Consider the following 20,679-nt stretch of genomic DNA (forward strand, 5'->3'; position numbering starts at 1 on the left):
TTAAAAAATAATGAAATAGCCAGGCGTGGTGGTGCACATTTTCAACCCCAGCACTAGGGAGGCAGAGGCAGGCAGATCTCTACTCCTGGTCGATAGAGTTTCAGGACAGCCAGGGCTACACGGAGAAACCTTCTCGAAAAAACAAACAAAAACCCAACAAAAGTGGTGGGTTGAGTAGTGTGGGCCTGCAATCCCAGCCACTAGGAAGGCTAGCCCAGAAGGATAAGAATTTTAAAATCAGCCTTGGGATACAGTGAGATCCTGTCTCAAAACAAAAACAAAATGTAAATAGTAAAATTTCCGCTCCCTCAGCTGAGTCCATTTTATTTGCCTGAAAGCTTGCATGGTGTGTGGTTTTATTTATTTATTTTGTCACTGCAAGCAAAAGCAACCACGTGGTTGAGCGCACCAGTTGACCACGTAGAGCTAGGGTGGCCGTGTCTGGGATGATACCCTAGTCCTCCCAGTGTCTCCAAGTCCTCAGTTTCCCCGGGGACCGGATCCCGTGGCCCGCGCTGCAGGGCAGGAGGCCTTCGGGGCCTTCGCTTTATCCGCAGGGTCCCCGGCCGGCCGTGTCCGCCCCGTCCGCGACACGGAGGCGGTTTTCGGGGTGAGCGCCGCTTCCGCTCCGGGGAGAGCGGCGACCCGAGGCCACGGCTCTCCGCCGCCCTTTCTCTGAGCTCGGACCGCAGCCGAGCCAGCCGCGCTTCCCACCGACGCCCACTTCCAGCTCGGCTGGGCTCCGCCAGGAATGTGGGAGCCCCGGCGACGCCTCAGAGTGACCGCGCGCCGGGCCAATCAGCGGGCCGCGGGCGCGAGGCCCCGCCCCCTGCGCCCCCGGGGCTGGTTCCCGCCGGGGGCGGGGCGGGCCGAGGAGCTCCGAGGGGAGGCGGCACCTGGGCGGCGGTGATGTCAGCCCGGCCCCGTGCTCCGGCCCCGGCTCCTGTCGCCGTGTAGGGCGCGGGGCGACCGCCGCGGGAGCAGCGACCGGGCAGCCGCGCCGGCGCCGGGAGGCGGGACCGCCACTTGTGGAGCTCGGCGGCCCTCCGCCCCAGGTAAGCCCGCGGGCGGTTCCTCCTGCGAGCCGCGCTCGCGCCCCCGGGGACCCCCACTTCAGGGAGTGGGGGGCAGCCTCGGGGTGACAGGGAGGGCTCGTCCCGGTCTGCGGCCCCTGCATCCCGACTCCCCCCACAGCACAGAACTCCAGTCAGCGCAGGGTGCTCCGAGCTCACACCCCGGGACTCCTCACCACACTCCAGTCAGGGAAATGTGCTCACACCCGGTCTCCCCTCCACACCAGCCTCCAGTCAGGGCAGTGTGCTCCGAGCTCACACCCAGACTCCCACCCACAGACTCCAGTCAGCGAACTGTGCTCCCAGCTCACATCCCGGGACTCCCCACCACAGACTGCAGTCACGGAAGTGTGCTCCCAGCTCACACCCGGTCTACCCTCCACACCCCAGACTCCTCCCCACCACACCACGGACTCTGATGCCACAGAACTCCAATCAGGGAAGTGTGCTGGGACCCCACACCCTACAATCTCCACCACACCAGACTCCAGTCAGGGAACTGGGGTGGGACCCCGCACCCTGCACTCCCTCTAATATACCACAGATTCCAGTCAGAACTGTAGCGGAACCCCAGGTTCCCTGTTCCCTATGTAATATCACAGAACTCCAGTCTTGGAAAGTGTGCTCAGATCCTGCTGAATCCCAGTTTCCCCGTATTATTAGAGAATGCCCACCAGGGATGGATGTATGCTTGAACCCAGTCTCCTACACTGTTACAGAACCAGCAGGGAAGTGCATGTGCGGTTGGGGATAGGAGTGAAAAATATTTAAAAATGCCACAGATTTTTGTGAATCATCATCCCCAGAAAGTAAAGCGAAATCGTTATTTTTTTTCAGGTTCCTTACACCCTTCTATATGTTGCTTAAGTGAATATCAACATTATTCCTACATGTCAACGTAAGATACTCTTTTACATAGTCCAGTCAGGATCTGAGAAATTCACTTGAAATGTATTCACCATTTGTGGGAAAACTGGTTTCTTGGGGCACAATTCTAAAACTGTTACTGTGTATACACCAGAGTGCTTAGGAAGGCTGCTGACAATTTAGATCTTGCCTGGGGCTTCTTGAGGAAAGGTTGAATGAAGGCCGTTAGGTGTGTTTTCAGAGTTCATTTTTAGAGAAAGGATTTTACATTTTATTTTATTACTTTTAAAACAGAGTTTCACTATAGCTCTGGCTGGCCTGAAACTCACTGTGTAGACCAGTCAGGCCTGGAACTCACAGAAATCTGCCTGTCTCTGCTTCCAGAGTGCTGGGATTGAAAGCCTGTGCCACCACACCGGTTGGGAAAGGAGTTTTAACAGGGAAATGTAGTGGAAGGCTTAGTATACAAACTCTTAATAATGAGAATATGACTTTTTCCAACATGTGGGACAAAAACAAACCCTTGCTTCCAGTAAGAATTGAGAGAAGTGCAAAGGGAACTCAATTAAAAAGTCTGTTAACTAGAGAAAGCATTTGTCTTGGGTAGGATTCTGATTTTTATTTCTTGTTTCAAACCCCTTTTCTTGCTGGGAGATTTTTCTGTGCACGGGTCACTGAGTGTGATTGGCTTTCTGGGGGAAAATTAACTCTGAACACACTGATCCTAACGCTGGCTCTATCAGTGTTTCAAGCTCTTAAAGCAAGAAAAAGAAAGGACATGGCTGGAACTTGTGAGTGCAGCAAGTTTCCCCTCTCAGGACAGCAGTTCCTCAGCAGAGAGGATTCTCCTCTTGCCAAGGAGGAAGTAGGAGTGGACCTCATTGTTAGTCAAAAGCTGCATCCCCAACTCTGACCTAAAGGGCATTTCCAGGAGCTGGGCAAGAATCTAGTAAACCCAAGTCAGGAAGTGTGGGGATAGAGGACTTTAAAGATGGAATTTAAAAGATGTCTCTGTCGTCAAACCTGGAAAGGGCATTTGTGTTTTGTTTGCTTTGTCTCCCCCCCCCCCACACACACACACCTTGGTCAGTATTGTTCTCAGTTCCTGGAATAACGAAACAGCACAGGGTATTTGGAGAGCAGACTTTTTGACCAGGATCTCCCCACTTCCCTCTTTCTTCTTTGAGATAGGCTCTCACCATGTAGCCGAGGCTGGCCCTGAACTTTTGATCTTCTTGCTCCCTCTGGCATTACATGTGTGTGCCAGCAAGAACAGGCTTTTTGAAAAGGGAGTATGTGCTTTACAGGATCAGAACATTTTAATTTTGGTTGTGTTTTTGGACTAAACATAGAAATAGCTAATGGGCCAGCAATAATATTGGACAAAATTTTGGTGTTTATGTTCAATGAAACTATATAAAACATTATATTTTCTAGTGCTCTTTTCTTTTATTAGGAAAGAGATATGGAGTTCCTCTGGGTGTTAAGGTGAGCATTGTGTAGCCATGGTTGATAACAGCATTTAGACAACAGCATGCAGCTAAAAGATGGAACCTCAAAAACCACACAAATCAAGCAAAAAATATCTTTAGGAGGTATATATATTATATTATGTATATATAATATATATAATATGTATATAAAATATATTATTTCTTGACAAGTTTTAAAACAACTTTTTTTGAGTGATAACAGTTACTGTACATACTTAATTTGAAATACGATTTCTCTTTTTCAGTCATGTTTATGAGGGTAGATGGGGTATAATAAAGCATGGTACTTTCATTTCTTATTTCATATGTATGAGCTTATTGCCTGCATGTATGTATGTGTACCCCATGCTGTGCAATGCCCAAGGAGCCCCAAAGAGGGTGTCAGAACCCCTGGAACTTGAATTACAGTCTATTGTTAAATACTATGTGGGTGCTGGGGACAGGACATAGGTTCTGTGCAAGAGGCAAGAGCGGTGAATGCTCTTAATCACTGAGCCCTCTCTCCAGCCCCTAACATGGTATTTTTAAAGGAGAGTTCTGGAACCAATGAGAGAGCTCAGGGGGAAAAGGCACTTGCTGCCAGATCTAGTCTCTGGAACCCAGAATGGCCAAAAGAGATAACTGAGTCCCCCAAATTGTCTTCCAGCCTCAGGTCCTTGTAACATATGTGGGACACAGACCCTAAATAAATAAATATACAAGGAAAATTAAATGAGAGTTGTTAAAAAATATATAAGTTAATTGAGAAAGGTGAGATTAGGTTTTGATTCAATTCCTTTTGACAAACAACTGTTACTGTTCTAATAACTACGTTAAAAATAAGAGGCAGTTGGCATCACTGGACAAGAAACTTGAAGTCTAGGCCGTGATATAATTCCAACTGAATAATGCCCAACCTGAAAGCTCTCTTGGACTGTTCTTAAGAACAAGTTCATTGAGGCAGCACCAGTTCATGCAGTCTTTCTGTCATTCAGTGTACCAGCATGGGACAAATTAGAACAAGGTCATTTTCTCCTGTTGCTGACCAGCTGACTGACTTCTTTAAAAATCCCTTTTTTAAATGATTTATTTATTTTTATTTTATGTACATTGGTGTTTTGCCTGCATGTATGTCTGTGTGAGGGTGTCTAATCACTTGGAGCTTGATACAGATAGTTGTGAGCTGCCATGTTGTTGCTGGGAACCTCTGGAAGAGCAGCCAGTGCTCTTAACCACTGTGCCATCTCTCCAGCCACTAAAAATCTTTTATATCCATGGATTGTTTTATAGTTAATTATGCTGACAAACTGTTATATTAAAGTTGAGTTTTTGAGGTTTTCATCTCCAATTTTTAAGGTACATATATTCTAAATAGCTCAATTTTCACGCTTAAACTGAAGGAAAACCTTATTTAACACTGTCTTTTCAATGATGTTACATGTCTCTGTCCTGCTTTGAATTACCTTTACAAAACAGTGAGTGGATGAGTTAATGACTGCATAACCATTCGTACTTGGGTTTGTGTGTTGATTTCTTTTTCGTGTGTGTGTGTGTGTGTGTGTGTGTGTGTGTGTGTGTGTTCACATTTTTATTTAATGTGAACAGATGTTTTGCCTTCACGTATGTCTATACACCACATGCCTGGTATCCTTGAAGGCCCAAAGAAGGCATTGGAGCACCTCAAGCTGGAGTTACAGACATTTGTGAGCTGTCATTTGGCTGCTAGAGATCAAGCTGAGCTATCTCTCATGCCCCACGATTCTAATTTTTAAAAACCACTGTCAAACAGTTGAGTTTAAATGAGAGATACAAAGTTATTAAGGTTAAAACTCAGTTTTGGTGCTGGGTGGTGTTTAGAAATAAAGCAAAGTATCCCCTGGCCAGCATTTTGGTGCAACTAAAAGTTCATAAAATTACAATTGAATCAATTATCAAACTGTCCAAAAACTTCTGTGGGCTTATATAATTCCCTCATCTGTTATATTACTTATTCCTCAGATTTATTGCAATGCGTGTCAGAACCCATTGCCTACTAAACCTCCGCAGCTTTTGTCACATATATCACAGAGATTAATGTTTCATTAAATAAGGCTCATGGCAAGAAAAAAACAAAACAAAACCCAAACTGAATTAACCCACGCTACAGAATTCAAAGACTTATAATTTTTTTTTTTTTGCATTCTTTGATATGCAGTAATTATATTGTTGCTAGAAAGCAAAGTGGTGAGGGTTCCTTTCTGTTTCATTTTCTACTTTGAAGGAACTGAAATACCAAACACTTGGATTTTAGATTAAAAATTGGCCTCTCTGAAAAGATTTATGTTTACATGCTTGTTAAGTAGTTTCAGAATAAGAAGGGAGTGTCTGAGTAAAATGCGGAGTAGTCTATGCACTGGAAAGTTTCTATTTCTGAAATGTGGGTTTGGACTCTTGAATGGGCCAGGTGGGTTTGTTGTCACAGTTTGTGACTGCACTGGGCTTATGTGTCTCGCTGGAACGTGGTATGACTCACATTTGATCAGCCCACACACATGTCTTTGTTTTTTTTGGCAAGTTTAAGGAATTGAGAATAGACAGACCATTTAGTGCTTTCTGTACAGTGTGACACCTGAAAACGGCCATGAATGCAGGGATTGTATGGATTTAGGGTGCATAGAGGACCAGTCATCATGGCAAAGGCTCATAGCTCAGGAATGGAACATGTAGGGGGAAGATCAGACACTGTAATATTTGGAGTTTGCTGTAAATTTCATGGGCACCCTATTAACTTGAGTGTGAATGGCGTAGTTTTACCTGTTCTCTAATTAATCAAGCCTTTGATGTAAAGCACACATCTTCAGGAAAGCAGGTATACTATTCATAGTGCATGTGTTTTTGGTAACGGGGCAAACTTGATGAGATGAAAATGAGATTAAAGATGGTGCTTTCAGGGGGAAGGGCTCATGAGGCCTCACTCTTAGCTGAGGAACTGTAGCCTGCAAGGGAAGCAAGAGTCAATTTCTTTTGGGGGTGTGGCCTCTGGTAGGTTGCTCCAATGGATGGCCCTATAGATGGGCTGCACAAACACACACACACACACACACACACACACACACACACACACACACACACACACACATGAGAGAGGGAGAGAGGGATGTGTGTATATGGAGGGTATCCCAGGGAAGAAGGAAAGGGGAGTGGAGTGGTGGTGGATTTGACCAAGGTATATTGTATACATGTATGAAATTGTCAAGGCATAAAATGAAAAATATTTAAAAAGATTTTATGCATAGAGAAGCGATCAAATCCTTCAGGCAAACAGGATGCAATATAATAAATCTTATTATATTGTTTTTTGCTGACACTGGTATCTCTAGTTTTACAACTTTGTATAAATGTTATCTCATTGCTACAAAGTTGCATGGGCTTTTTAGTAGGGAAATTTTTTTGAATTTACTTTATTTAAAACATGAAAACAGGAAGAACTTTAATGGCCTGTTTTTGTTTTTTTGATCATGTTATAACTTCGAAGCATAGGTGGAGTTGAACAAAGAACACCTCTGCAACCATTATCTTTTTCTAAGATGCTGATTCACTGAATTTTGTTTGAAGTGAAATTTGAACACACTCTACTTTCTCTTATGAATGATGGGAGAGTCTGTGAGCCTGTGGTTTGCCCTCTAAGTTAGCTATGGGCCGAGGTGGAGAGGGGAAAGGAAAGGGAAGTAGTGATGAATCAGAAAACTATCTGGTTGAACCTGTGAATCTGCTGGGACACATGGGTGAAGTTACTTTGGTCTCACTGTTTCCTTTGGATCAGCTGCTTGGATTTTTTTTTTTTTTTTTTTTTTTTTTTTTTATCAAACTTTCACATTCTCCCGTCCCCTACCTTCGTCAGAGAAATGGAGAAAGTGTCGAAATATAGAATTAAGGTTCTTGATCATTTTCTCTGCTTAGGGACTTTGGTTCTCTATAATTACATACCCTTCACATTACCATGTAGGGGTTGGTGACTTGAAGCCGCTTGTGGTTTTAACTGAGTTTGGATAAAAAAAAAAAAAAACCAGCCTATTCTTTTAATAATTAAAAGAGATTGTTCTGGGTGAGGCCCACAGGCACTCAATTAGAAGTCTTGCCTTGTTGTTTATAGCAGATTAATATTGGCAAGTCACTAAGCTCTCCCAACTTTAGTTTTCCTATCTGTAAAGTGGTAGTATTGATGTTTGTGTTACTATTTTTTGCAAGGATTAGAAATCATTAGAAATAAGGAATCAAAATAAAAATGGCACTGAAGATAGAAAGCTTGAGAGTTTAGAAATGCAGATTGGGAAGGAAGGAAGTTAATTGGAGGCTGAGAAGTAAATGGCATTCTGGATCTGCTGTATTAGATTTCATCTGCCCATCTCTTGACTGCCACTGGCATATTTGGCATATAGAGTTCTAAGAAAAGATGTTAGCTATTTTGAAAGGAACATGTTGTAGGGACCCTGAAGAATGGGAGCTGAGTAACTCAATAGTTTTACTCCAAGTAGGTTCTCAGTTAACCTAGGTGGAATGGTTGGGTCATGTGTCAGCATCATAACTGCAGTTTCTTGTCTCTGTCTACCTATTGTTCCTTTAGCTCTCATCTCAGTTCCAATTCCTAAACCAGAACACCCAGAAGTCTGCTTCCAACTCTGAGAAAGTAAAGGATATGCTTATGAAAATGTCATTAGCCACACCCTACAGGAATGAAGGGTGTGGGCTCTGGAGCCAGATGATTGTAGATTCGAATCCCTTGTCTTGACTAGCTATGTGATTTTGGTTAATTAAATTGCTTGTGAACTGGGAGTAGTTGAATGGTTATGAGGATTAAGTATGGTAATGTCTGTGAAACATTAATAGCTTTATTCTTGGCAAACAGCCTGCCCTGGATTGATGACAGATATTGTTATTATTTCATTGAATACCTGACAAGCTAAACTCCTACTTGGGGATTTTTTTTTTTAAGGTGTGGAAGAGGGTGATTATAAAGAGGGATTTGGAAATAGTATGCTGGGTATCACTAGGTATATAAGTGAAAATGGGACCACAGAGAATAGATGACCCTTAATCAAGAAGAGCACATAAGGAAAAATGGAATTTTAATGGGAAATATGAGTTAAGTTTGATCTTTTAGAATTCAAGATTGCACTATGATTCATACATTATCATCAACCTTTGTGTTCTCACTGTATAAATTAATAACATAACCATCTCAGTAGGTTTTTAGGTGAATAATATTATCAGTGAGAGTTGCTAATGCTTACCTAGCTCTTGCTATGCAGTAAACACTTGTAAACATCTTACATGCTTTAACTTAATCCTGCATTTGCTCTAGAAGAAAGTATTGCTATTATGTGTACCTTACATACAAAGGCTCAGAGGCACTGAGAGAGAGTTTCGGCAACTTCATCAAGGTCATGCAGATTGTATGAGCTGGGCTTGGGTGGGGGACCATGCTATAAATCAGACTGATGGTTAGTCACTAATGTCAGGTAGGTAGAGTTTGAGGCTGTATTCCTGCCTCTGGTTTGGCTCTGTAAGTAGTATACTAAAGGATTTTAAGCATTGTTAGGTGGGGGCTGGAGAAATGGCTCAGTGGTTAAGAGTGCTTGTTCTCAAACCACAAAGACTGGAGTTTGCATACTAGCATCCACATAACAGGCCAGGCATCTCTGCAAATGCCTGTAACCCCAGCTCTGAGACAGGCTGAGACAGGATTGCTGTGGCTTTGTGGCTTCCAGTCCAGCCAAGAAATATGAGCCCCAGGTTCAGGGGAGACCCCTACTTCAAAGGGGGGTGGGTGGAGAGGTGGCAAGTGATAGAGGGTGTATTCGATGCCCCCTTCTGGTCTCTGTATGTGTACACACCTGCATAAACACATGTCCATATACTCACATAGACAGACATACAAACAAATTAAAAAAGAATTGAGGGGCTGGGGATTTCGCTCAGTGGTAGAGCGCTTGCCTAGCAAGTGCAAGGCCCTGGGTTTGGTCCTCAGCTCAAAAAAAAAAAAAAAAAAAAAAAGAATTGCGAGTTTATGTTATCCACATGATTTTAAGCAAAAATTAGAAATTTAAGTTTGCAATGTGAGCAAATTTCTAGGTTGATAGCCATCTCCATAGAACTGTCATATAAAAGCTAAGAGTAGATGAACTCCCAAAGAAAAGTATGTAAAATAAAGAGAAGCAAGTACACAACATCCAGGGAACATGTGACATTTAGGAGTGGTCAGGCAAAAGAAAAGCAACCCAGGGAGGTAGAGCAGGAACCATAAAAAAAAAAATGGTGGCCAAAGAAAGGTGTGAACCCTGCATTGGAATTGTTCATACCATCTCAGGCAGTAGACTCATTGCAAGGGTAGACAGGGGAGCCTGCTAGGGCTTTTTGTGAACTCACAGAGAGCAGTTTGAGTAGCATAAGAGAGAAGGAATCGAGAGGGTAGAACATTGAGGATCATGGAAAGTGATGAGCTGCAGGTGATCCTTTTGTCTGTTGCCTCAAGGAGTTGTTGGGAAAGGCATGGCATAGTAGCTGGGGTTGAAGGAAGTGTGATCAAGGAGTGAGTGTGTACAAGGCATGGGGAGAAGGACAAGGAGAGAAACAAAATTGGGTGGAGGGTGGTGGGTTAATTTTGAATTCTAGAAAACTCTTGTTTAGGTGGGATGGAAGAAAGCACTCAGAGAAATTGAAAAAAATACTATGGGAAGGGTTATTAAGTGTTGACTAAATTCTCTGCAGGCCGTCTTCAGTAGAGTAGGAAGCAGTGAAAGGAAATTCATAGACAAGTTGCTCTGACTCCAGAGGAACTGGCTCTAGGGATTATTGGTCAAGAGGAAAAAACTTGAAGTAATGACAGAAATCTCTCACCTAAACAATACAAAGTGACATATTTACCAGGATGTGTCTTGAGGCAGTCAGTTAATTTATTGATGTGGAAAGTAGTGGGGAGAAAAAAAAAAAAAAAAGAAAAGAACAAAAAAACCAGACAAAGGAAAACTTGGCTTGTTTGAAGAAGGAATTTTTAGACAACCAGACTTAATGGCTTAATGGTTCCCAGGCTAGCTTCTTGGAAACTTGAGCATTCTAAGGGGTGAGAAATAGCTGGTTTTGGTGCCACACTCAGTTACTGGTTAAAGCTACCAATGTACCAGGAAATGCTCCACAGGAAGAGGCTGTGAAGCAGAGGCTATTACATTAGATACTAGTTTTGATAAGGTTGCTGCTGATCTTCATTTTAACTATTTACTTCCAGTCAGAGCTTTTGCTGGAAAGACATCGGGTTGTGGTATTTCAGATTTGTTGTGGTGATGATGTCAGGATGATGGAGCTGAAGACCAAAGCAGTCCAGTAATAAGAGTATGGCATAGTGATATCCCTTCATAATTGGAGCAGAAGACTAAAGAAACCAGTAATGAGGAGTGTGGCACAGTGATGTCCCTTCATGATTCGTTTTGTATTTTGCTGTATGGGTTATCAGCAGTCAGACATGGACCAGCTGTATTAAATCAAAGGTTCCAGAAATAAACAGTTTTTAAGTTTCAAATCATGTGCCATTCTTACTAGCATGATGAAATCTTACACTGTCTTCTGTTTGCCTGGGGTGGGAATTGTCCCTTGCCCAGAGTATTCATGCTGCATCTGTTTCCTGTTTCTTGGCTCTGGTTTACATCAGGGTTCTCATACAGGTAAACCTGAGGTAGAGATTGCATAGAGAAAAGTATAATGTGGCCTGCACAGTCTTTAAGAAATTTTAGCCAGCATTTTTTTTCTAGGAACTTTTACTTACTGAAGTTAAGATTTAGAAAAGATCTTGTTCCTATGGGCTTTCACTTTGGTGAAAGATGAGCAGAAGAGCAAGGTGAATTGGACTTTGAGGTAAAGAAGTTGGAGTATATAATTATGGCAGATTGACTTTACCTTCAGGCACACAGCTTTAAGCATTTGTGTTTCCGGTGAATTATTGCCTAAAAGTCAGAATGCACATCTTTTATTCTGAGACATTTATTATGGAAGTTGAGGATGTGCTTTGTAGCAACCTTTGTTTATTTTTTTAGGAAAAAATAATTCTTAGATTTTGCCTGGCTGTTGTCTCACTGTGACACCGTCTTCCATCACCTGATCTTGATCTCTTTCCAAGCTTGTCTTTCCTGCCCCTGTGCAGAAGGACTCACCTCTGGAGTGCTTGACAGGTGTGAGTCCTCTTCCTTATTGCTTTTCTTGCTTAAATCCGTCTTCCCTTCAGAGCCCAGCCAAAGAACCCTGCAATGAACCAGGTAACGTACGTTGTAGATTTTAAATGCGCACTGCTATGTAGGGGAGGAGTTTAGGTTGTCCAGCCTAACTCATTTGATACTTTGAGTCTTCTAATGCTAGGCTGGTTTATTGCTGTTTATTTGGTATGTAGTTGTTTCTTAAATTGTACTTTACAATAAGAACTTCAGTTGTGCTATCTCAGCTAATTATGAGAGCCATGTAAGCATTGCTTCTGTTTTACAGATGAGAGAAGAGTTTTCTTCAAGATAGACTCTCCAAACGGTTTATATCTGGATGTGTCTTACTTTTTCAAGTAGATTATATGCTAGTTGAAGACCATGGCACTTTTGCTAAGACCCTAGTAGGAAGTAAATAAATAAGTGACAAGGATAAGGTTTCTTGGACCAGCATGTGCTAAGGGCCATTATTGCCTCCATGGGGGGGTAGAAAGATGATTCAATAGGCAGGATGTGTAAGAGAAACATCCTACCTGGAGACACATGGAGTACAGAATTGGGGATCATCGCTTCACTTGCCCATTTGTCAAGTGAGGGCAATAATGGTGTATGCTTCTGTAGCAGTGGCTTGCAGTGGAGCTGATTCTGACTCAAAGGAGACATTTGATGATGTCAGGAGATGTTTTCTATGTCACAACCTGGGGATGGGAGGGAGTGCCACCGAATCTTGTGCTAGGGTCCAGAGATGTATGTACCTAGGAATCCCGCAGAGGAAAGCCCTCCTGACAAAGCGTTTTCTGGCCCCAGATGTCTGTTGTAGGGTCATGAAGATGAAACAAGATATGGAGTGCAAAGGGCTTGCTGTAATTATCAGTTGCTATGAGAAAACCGTCTCAGAGACCTCAAGACCAACCTTTGAGAGGGCGAACCTTTTAAGAGTTAATTTTGTGACTGTTGCCAAGGCAAAGCCATGTGTTCTGAACTTCACACTGTCCTGTTCAGAAGCAGAGAGACTTATTGGAGATGGTTTGTTTATGTTACACTATGTACCAACATGAGCTGGCTGTGTTATTCAGAGCTGTAAAAACAATTATTAGTTTTTAGGGTGTTCCTAGTAAACTTCCTGCCCAACTAGTTTGGTTTTGTAGAGATAATTTTGGTGTGTTGGCATAAGTCCCCTGGTAGAAAAGGTTTCAGTTTATGAATTTCCAAAATGTTTTGATATGTGGGACATAACAGCTTTTGTTCCGACACCAAGAAGTCTAATGTGCTAGGCCCAGTTCAGTACAGAGTGGCTGTTTTCCTGATGTGTCCTTAACTTACTTGCTACCTGCAGAAACGTGAGAGCCTTCAGCTTTCCATCTATTGTTCATTATGTAGTTATATTTGAAATTGCTATTTACTTAATATTTTTGTAATTGCAGAATAATGATTGTACCTTATAGATTTGAGTAGTATAGAAAAATATAATGAAGACCCATTTTTCAAAATGTCATCAGGAGCTGGAGAGATGGGTTAAGCTATTCTTTCAGAGAATCTCAGTTTGTTTTCCAGTGCCCACATTGGGCAGTTCATAAATGCCTGTAACTCTAGTTCCAGGGGATCTGGTACCCTCTTCTGACCTCTGGGCTCTGTGCTGCACATATGTGGCACATATACTTATATTAAACGCCCCCCCCCCACGTGTATCCAAAATTAAAATAAAATCCTGAACAAATTCAGGAAAGAAAATTAAAAACAAGACTAAAAGCTAGAGTCACCTGTAGTCCTGCCATGTAGAGTGTGCTTCTTTGGTGTGCTTGTATGTTTCCTTTCATTTTTTCTATTATATTCTGAGTATATAATTTTACTTCTCTTTTAAAAAGTTAACGTTGTTGGGTGATGGTGATACATGCCTTTAATCTCAGCACTTGGGAGGCAAAGGCAGGTGGATCTCTGAGTTTGAGGCCAGGAAAGCAAGTTTCAGTACAGCCAGGGTGACACAGAGAAACTCTGTCTTAAAACAACAACAACAACAACAACAACAACAAAAACAAACAGCCAAAAAAAGAAAAATTGACATTGTTTTATTTGCATTTGTGAAGTATCTGTAAACACAGTTCTCAGGACTGTATGATGTTCTAGTTATTGTGGACATGTTGCTTGTTTTCAGCTTTGATGAACATATGTGCTGTCAGTATTTTCTGAGTTTCATATCTGTTCCATCTTCATGGGATGGAAGCTTCATTGAAGAGTTTGGATGTGCGCAAGTCCTGAGTAACATTGCTGTAATTAGCTAGAATTAGCTGTTTTTGTTCCCATTAGCAGAGTGATTGTCTCACTTTGATAATATTTGGGGCATTTTAAAAGAGAAATGATACTTTTTATTTTCTATGTGTTTGCTATTAAATTTGCATATATGACTAATGGCATCCTGCTCTTCACCCATTTTGTCTATTGGGAATTAGCATTTTTCTTATATTTCATAAACTCCAACTCTTTATTTTTATTTATTCATTCACCCTCTATCAATTGTTGCAATATTTTACTTAGTTTTCTTGTGTAATTTTTAATTTTAATTTTTTAAATGATTTGATTTATATTTTTATGTATGTGTGTGTGTGTTTTTCAGGCACATGCAAGCATGCAGTTGCCTGAGGAGGCTAAAAAGGGGATGTTGGGGCCCCTGGAGCTGGAGTTACAGATGGCTGGGAGGTGTTGGAAATTGAACTATGGTCCTCTGCAAGAGCAGTATGTGCTCTTAACTGCTAAGTCATCTCTCCAGTCCTTAATTTATTGATTATTTGCTACCTCAGATCTTCAGTTTGCCTCTGTCAATGTTAAAATGAACTCTTTTTGCTCTGCAAGTCACCATTTGATATAACCAGTGTTTAAAATTGTATCTTAAAGTAGATGACTACTGTTTTCTTAGGAGAATTGACCTCAGGTGTCTATGTGCCAACTGTGTCCTGGGGTAAAAGCCTTCATGTACATGTGGGGAATACAAAAGGGAAAGTTGGCAAGAGAAGATGAGGCTCTTACTGTTTCAAGGTTTGCTTGATTGCTTTTGATGCGGATTTCCCTTGCCTTTGGGTGGAAGTGAGTTTACTGAAGGCAGGAAGACTTTTCTCAAGCCTGATTAACTATGATCAGCAGCCTTTGGCCTCCTCTGGTATCGAGCTGGTCCATAATCAATTTTTATGTTTTTTGTTTATGGGAAGATAGAACAGGGACTGTGACAGGTCTCATCCATGCCTGAGCCCTTAACCCTTCAGGCTCTGTTGTCTAGTCTTAACCAGGCCTTAGACCAGCATTCAGTTGCTCATTAGCTGTACCAACCCAAACTTGTAGAGGAGGGTAACACTTATGGAACACTCGGTTGTTTTGGCAAGGCCTTTCACTGCGGCTTTTATAGTTGCTTCTCACCTCAATGTTATGAGGTTAAATATCATTTTCATCTCCATTAATTTGGGAGGAAACCACCACTCAATGGAGGCATCATAACAGAGAGCTTTTGACTCCAGGGCTGATCTGTTCCATTTAGGAACAATCCCATTATTGTAATTTGGACTCGGAAGTTCTTGGTGGAGCTAGTAGGCAGAGTATAACATCAAATATTTTAGGTTTTGGAATCACATGTACTTTGGATAGAATCCCAGCATACTCTTGTCTTAGGATTATGGCTCTGTTTCTTATTCACCCTGAGCTCTGGCTTCTCATCAGTAGGATGAAATATCTTTACCTCATAGGACTGTTGGGTTAAATTGAAATGCCTAGCATAATATCCAGCATATTTGCTATAGGAGTTAAGTAATGATTATGTCCTAGTTTGAGACCAAATATACAACTTTCATTTTTTTGTTCAAAAGTTTTAGAATAACTGGTAAACCTACTTTGAGTTTTTTGAAATTGAAAAAAATATAAATATTACGTGTATTTCGATGTAAGAAAATGTCCTCATTCAGTATGTTTTCTTTTCTGTTTTGGGTAAGTCACTTGCTTCTCTCAGTTCTTTCTGCTTAGAGAATTTCGTGATGAATCATCAGCTGAGGACTGTGCTCACAGCCAAAGCAAAAGCATGTTTTGTCTGTTCATGTGAAGAACACAGCTCTTGTGAAGGGCAATAGCTCAATTATTCTTTTGCACATAACACAGATTTTTGGCATTCTTTAAAGAGGTTTTACTTGTCCGTGTTTTATAAACAGAATAATGAGAAAAGACAAAGTTGGTAAATATTTCACAAGAGAACAGTAAACTTAGTATTCATGCCATTTAAAAGTCAAATTGGTTTGGTACTTTGCTAAGCCCTTGTGACGTGATGAGACCATCACTAGAGGAAGTCATTTCTGCCTGACAAATGTGTGAGGTTATCTTGCCATTTAACTTCTACTGTTTGTTCAGGTTTTGACATTTTAATAAATTAAGCCAAGTAGTTAAATGCTTTCAGAATTCTAATCCAATATAGTCTTTATTCTCCAGAGTTAAAGAAAGACATTCATTAGGAATCTTCTTAAAAAAATGTTTTCTAACTTCATGTTTTATTTATTTATTTTTGGTCCCTGAAGTCATGGTTGTATTTAATTTTTAAAAAGATTTATTGTTTTATGTGTATGGATGTTTTGCCTGTGTGCATGTCTGTGCACTGCATGCATCTTGGTATTCAGAGTCCAGACAGAAGAGGTCATTGGATCCCCTGAAACTGGAGTTACAGACAATTGTGAGCTGCCATGTGTGTGCTGGGAATCAAACCTGGGTCTTCTGAAAGAGCAACCTCTCCAGCCTCATGGCTGCACTTGAACAGTAAATCAGCTTAGTATTGTAATAGTAGATGGGTTGTAATCATGAGGAAAGTGCTCCCTGGGTTGATGACTGGCATTTGAGATTTTGTTCTGGGAACTTGGATCTGTTCCTATAGTGTTCCACCTCCTTTCTTGCATCTTTGTAAGAATAGAGAGAAGATGAGAAATTTTCCTTTATGTTACTTATATAAATTCATAAATTAGAATTTTAATATAATTTAGGATGTTCATATTCTTTAAGACATGGGTACAGTAAGCATCAGTGATTATGTAAATTGATGTGATTTCTATGTTCCCTTACATGTCTAGTGTTCTGTAGACTGAGTCTAGGACATTGTAAAATGCTATGTTCAACTTTAATGATCAATAGGAATTGTTTCTCTAAAATTCCAGGCTTGCTGTCTGATTTCTTGATTGGAAGTCAATGTGGACATTTGAGGACAGAGGTGGAGGTAACAGTGAGGCAAGTTGATATTGGTGAGGAGAGAATGGCCGAATGAAACTGATGTCGATTTGACTGTTAATTGATGGGCTCAAAGGACTGGAGAGAAACCCAGGAGGTGCTCTGTGCTGGTCACTTGAAGTCATTTTGGCTCCAGCCCTTTGAAACAAGGCAGGGATGGTACCTGCAGGAACACAGGGAGTTTTGCCAGGTGTCTTGTGTCTTGTTGGCTGGTTGGCTGATGGAGTAAATGGAGTGACTAGCTTCCATTAGTGTTTGCCTGAGCTGTGTGATATACCTACCCAAGGCTGAAAGATCCTCTGACTCTCTGTTGACAGCATGAAGATTCTTTGCTAACTTCTGCCCTAGCATCTTTCATTGCAGAAACAGGATGCCAACTTGGCATGAATAAAATCCTGCAAGTGCCTCAAATAACAGCAGGTAGCATCTAATGACCAGGGACAGTCTTTTCTAAGAACAATTACTATGGCTAAGAAGTCTGTGTGCTATGTAAAGCTCTTTTTCTATTTCCTTCCACATATATGCATTTGACAAGAAGCAAATTAGTGAGTGAAGTTCAGTGCTGGTGAATTTGACCCTTTCAACTTCTGTCAGCTGTACTTTTGAAGTTGTAGTTTGTATCAATCAACAACAGAAAATCTAGATTATTTAGAGTCAGACAGAGAGAGGGACACACACACACACACACACACACACACAGAGAGAGAGAGAGAGAGAGAGAGAGAGAGAGAGAGAGAGAGAGAGAGAGATTGAGAGAGATTGGGATCCCTTTGGTGATGTGGGCTCTGCCCCAGGATTTTGTGCCATTAGTAGTCTTTTTTCTTATGAACTATTGGTCTGTGGCATGAAGGTGGGAGGTAGGAAAGTAGGAAGGAACCAAGCTTTCAGGAACTTTTTATACAAGTTTGAAGAAATACATAGACAAATTGGAAATGGACAGAGTTCTATAAAAGTAACACTGAATCTTCAGAGGGAGGAAAAGAAAGGGGAAATGATGTAGTTATATTATAATGTCAACAACAATGATAATAAGATAATAATCTGGTTGTTTGACCCTGATGTTGGTAAGTTGTGGTCTTGGACAATTACACTGCCAGTGGTAGAGTAAGTATAATAATACCAGGACAGCATTCATAGGGAAGGCTGTCAGGCTCAAAAATGAGATCAGATGTGAAGTACAGAAAATCACGAGGCAGAAATGTAAGGGTAGGCCAAGTTTTCATAGGAAGTCTGCTTCTCCTTGAAACCTCCTGACTCCATCCTCAGGTAGTTAGAATAGACACTACTTTCCCTTCAACTGATTCTGACAAGTCTCCTTTTGTCCCATATCCTTAACTGGACTGGAGCCTGTATGATCCCAGGCAGCCTCTTGGGGTTTTCTGAAAGAAGATGCATTTTCCTGTATAAGGCAGTACAATCCCTCCTCTGTCTGCTCTCTTGGGGATACAAAAATTACTAGCATTTCATCAGTATCAGCCCCAAGCATTGTGCTTGTTAGTAAAGGTTGTAATGATGTTCAGAGCTCAGTGTATACTTAAGATAGAGCTGTTCTTGTTAGGTAGCTTAGCAAGGGGAGTCTACTGGGATTTGAGGGTGAACTACATGGTGCCAGCTTTGGCACCCCTTGGAGTAGTAGCAGTTCATGGTACACATTGTTAGTTGTGTTAGGTCTTGCTGTACTAATGTGTGACTGTTCTGTACTCCTGTGCATCATTTACCTCTTGTGGTTGTTGACCAGCTTGGATTGGTGTTCAGAAAGGGATCTGAGCTGACTGTCAAACATCTGTAGTTTTCAATTGAATGGCCACCTGACAAGTAATTTTCAAATTTCAGCCTTCATAAGACTTTTGAGGGAGCCTGTGGTGTCCTCAGCACAACTCTTTAAACCTAGATTGCCAGCATATATTCTATATTGGGTTCACTAGAAGCCCTAAAGTGGGTGTTGAACGGAGCTATGCTGTGTCCATTAGATTGTCCCAAAGAGTCTATCCAATTGGAAAGGAAACAAACACAAATGTAGTATGTGGCAAGACACTTTATTTGCAAGGTGAGAAAGTTTGGACCCTGTAGCAGAATGGAGGGAGAGGTCATAACCCTTTTGTTAATTATTAAACAGAGGTCTATAGCTTCTTGGAAGTTCACATGTTACTTGGTGATATTTTTGCCTGATTGTGGTGTAGTAAGGCCTAGCTTCTTGTATTTATGAAATATCTGACCCCAAATTGAGTAATTTTCCCAAGCTTGAATTACTACATGATCAGAATATTAATCCTGTATGTATATAAATGCAATATTTTCTGAAACACTTAATTTATGTTGCACTTACAGACTGGTAGGTCATCATCACAAAAGGCAAACAAGCAGGAAAATCTCAACTCAGAACCTTCTAAGAAACAAGAGTAGAGGGCAAATGGAGGAGATTTTGTCTCCTACTGACATTTAACCCCTGCTACGTACGATACTTTAGTCATGGCTGAGGTTGGGATTTATGAGTCTGTTCTAGTTGCTTTTCTTGTCACTGTGACAAACACCCAGCAGAAGCCATTTAAGGGAAGAGATTTGTTGTGGTCCATGGTTTCTGAGCATTTGGTCCTTCATGGTAGGGAGGCTCCGTGGCTGTGGGAGTGTGGTCAAGCTCCTCACACTGTGGCCAGGAAGTAGAGAGCTAGACTAGACTCAGGCAGATAGAACCTTCCGAGGCCCACCTCCCCAGAGTTCCACAGTGTCCCCAAAATAGTCAAACCAGCAGAAGACCAAGTCTTTAAAAAGCATGAGCCTGTTGGGGACATTCCAGATTCAAACCATTACAGAGCTCCCTTGCCAAAAGATAAAGTAAGCCCTACTTCCTGGCATTTCCAGAAGCTAGTTGTATTCAGCAAATTTCTGAAATGTTCTGTCATGGTTTGTTGTATGAGTGAGCAAGGCCAAAGTCACACATAGATCATTGTGCACAAGCTCCTTCCTGAGCCCAGAATGAGTCATATCTGCAAAAGTGAGCACAGATCTGCTTTTCTGTTTTTTGGTAAGTGAAAAGGTTGTAGGTTCTGTTCACCCAATAGGTTGGGTGTCCTGTAGAGCCTAGAGATAGGAAAGCCTGATGATTTGGCCTTGGCACACAGCCAAAGTGATGATATGGTGGTATGTGCCAGTGTGTTGATGTATGTATATGTGTGCTGGTGTGTGTGTGTGTGTGTGTGTGTGTGTGTGTGTGTGTGTGTGTGTGTGCATGTGCTGGCTTCCCAGGAAGCCTCCCTCAACTCCTGGGCAGTTTTTGTAATCTTTGCTTTGATCTATATTATCAGGCTGGAGCACTCTATTGCTAGGTGGAGAGTTGGGGCATTTGTCTTCAGCCCACAGGGAGGAAGATGTTACCAACCTGTTTCCATTATGTTTGTAGTGGAAAGATAAATCATTCACTGTTCTCTGTTCTGAAACTGAGCAGACTCAAATTGCCATGGTGACAGGTTTTGTGTAAAAACACCCATCTTTGAACCTCTTAGAAGGATGTTGGCAGTTTGATGGTTGAGATGTGACATGGCTAACCTGCCAGTTGGCTTATTGTATTGAATAGAAACAAGAGACGGTATATAATTAGAAGCTCAAGTGTCCTCAGATGAGAAGGAAATTTGTACTGTGGCAGTACTCTGAAGATGCCTTTCTGCTGTGTGGCCCCAGAGCCTTTGGTGTTCTCACTTGGTCTTTTGAACATGCCTGTACACATGCACTCACTCGCCTGCTTGAGTTAGCAGATTGCTTCTTATATAGTTCAAGTGAGGGATCTCCAGCTGTGCCTTTTCATTGTGACTC

At 41.7% G+C, this 20,679-nt stretch overlaps 1 protein-coding gene across 10 annotated transcripts in view; it reads left to right on the plus strand.

The window, feature by feature from the left end:
* The first annotated feature begins 847 nt into the window (after window positions 1-847).
* Window positions 848-20,679, plus strand: part of Ppfibp1 (PPFIA binding protein 1) — a 153,361-nt gene continuing 133,529 nt past the window's right edge. For all 10 annotated transcript variants that reach the window (XM_036180858.1, XM_036180861.1, XM_036180863.1 and 7 more), the window contains exon 1: window positions 848-1,055. The gene's annotated coding sequence lies outside the window, so the exon portion shown is untranslated. The remainder of the gene's footprint in view (window positions 1,056-20,679) is intronic.

The sequence above is a fragment of the Onychomys torridus genome, chromosome 3 (genome assembly GCF_903995425.1).
Source record: "Onychomys torridus chromosome 3, mOncTor1.1, whole genome shotgun sequence".
Taxonomy (NCBI): Eukaryota; Metazoa; Chordata; class Mammalia; order Rodentia; family Cricetidae; genus Onychomys; species Onychomys torridus.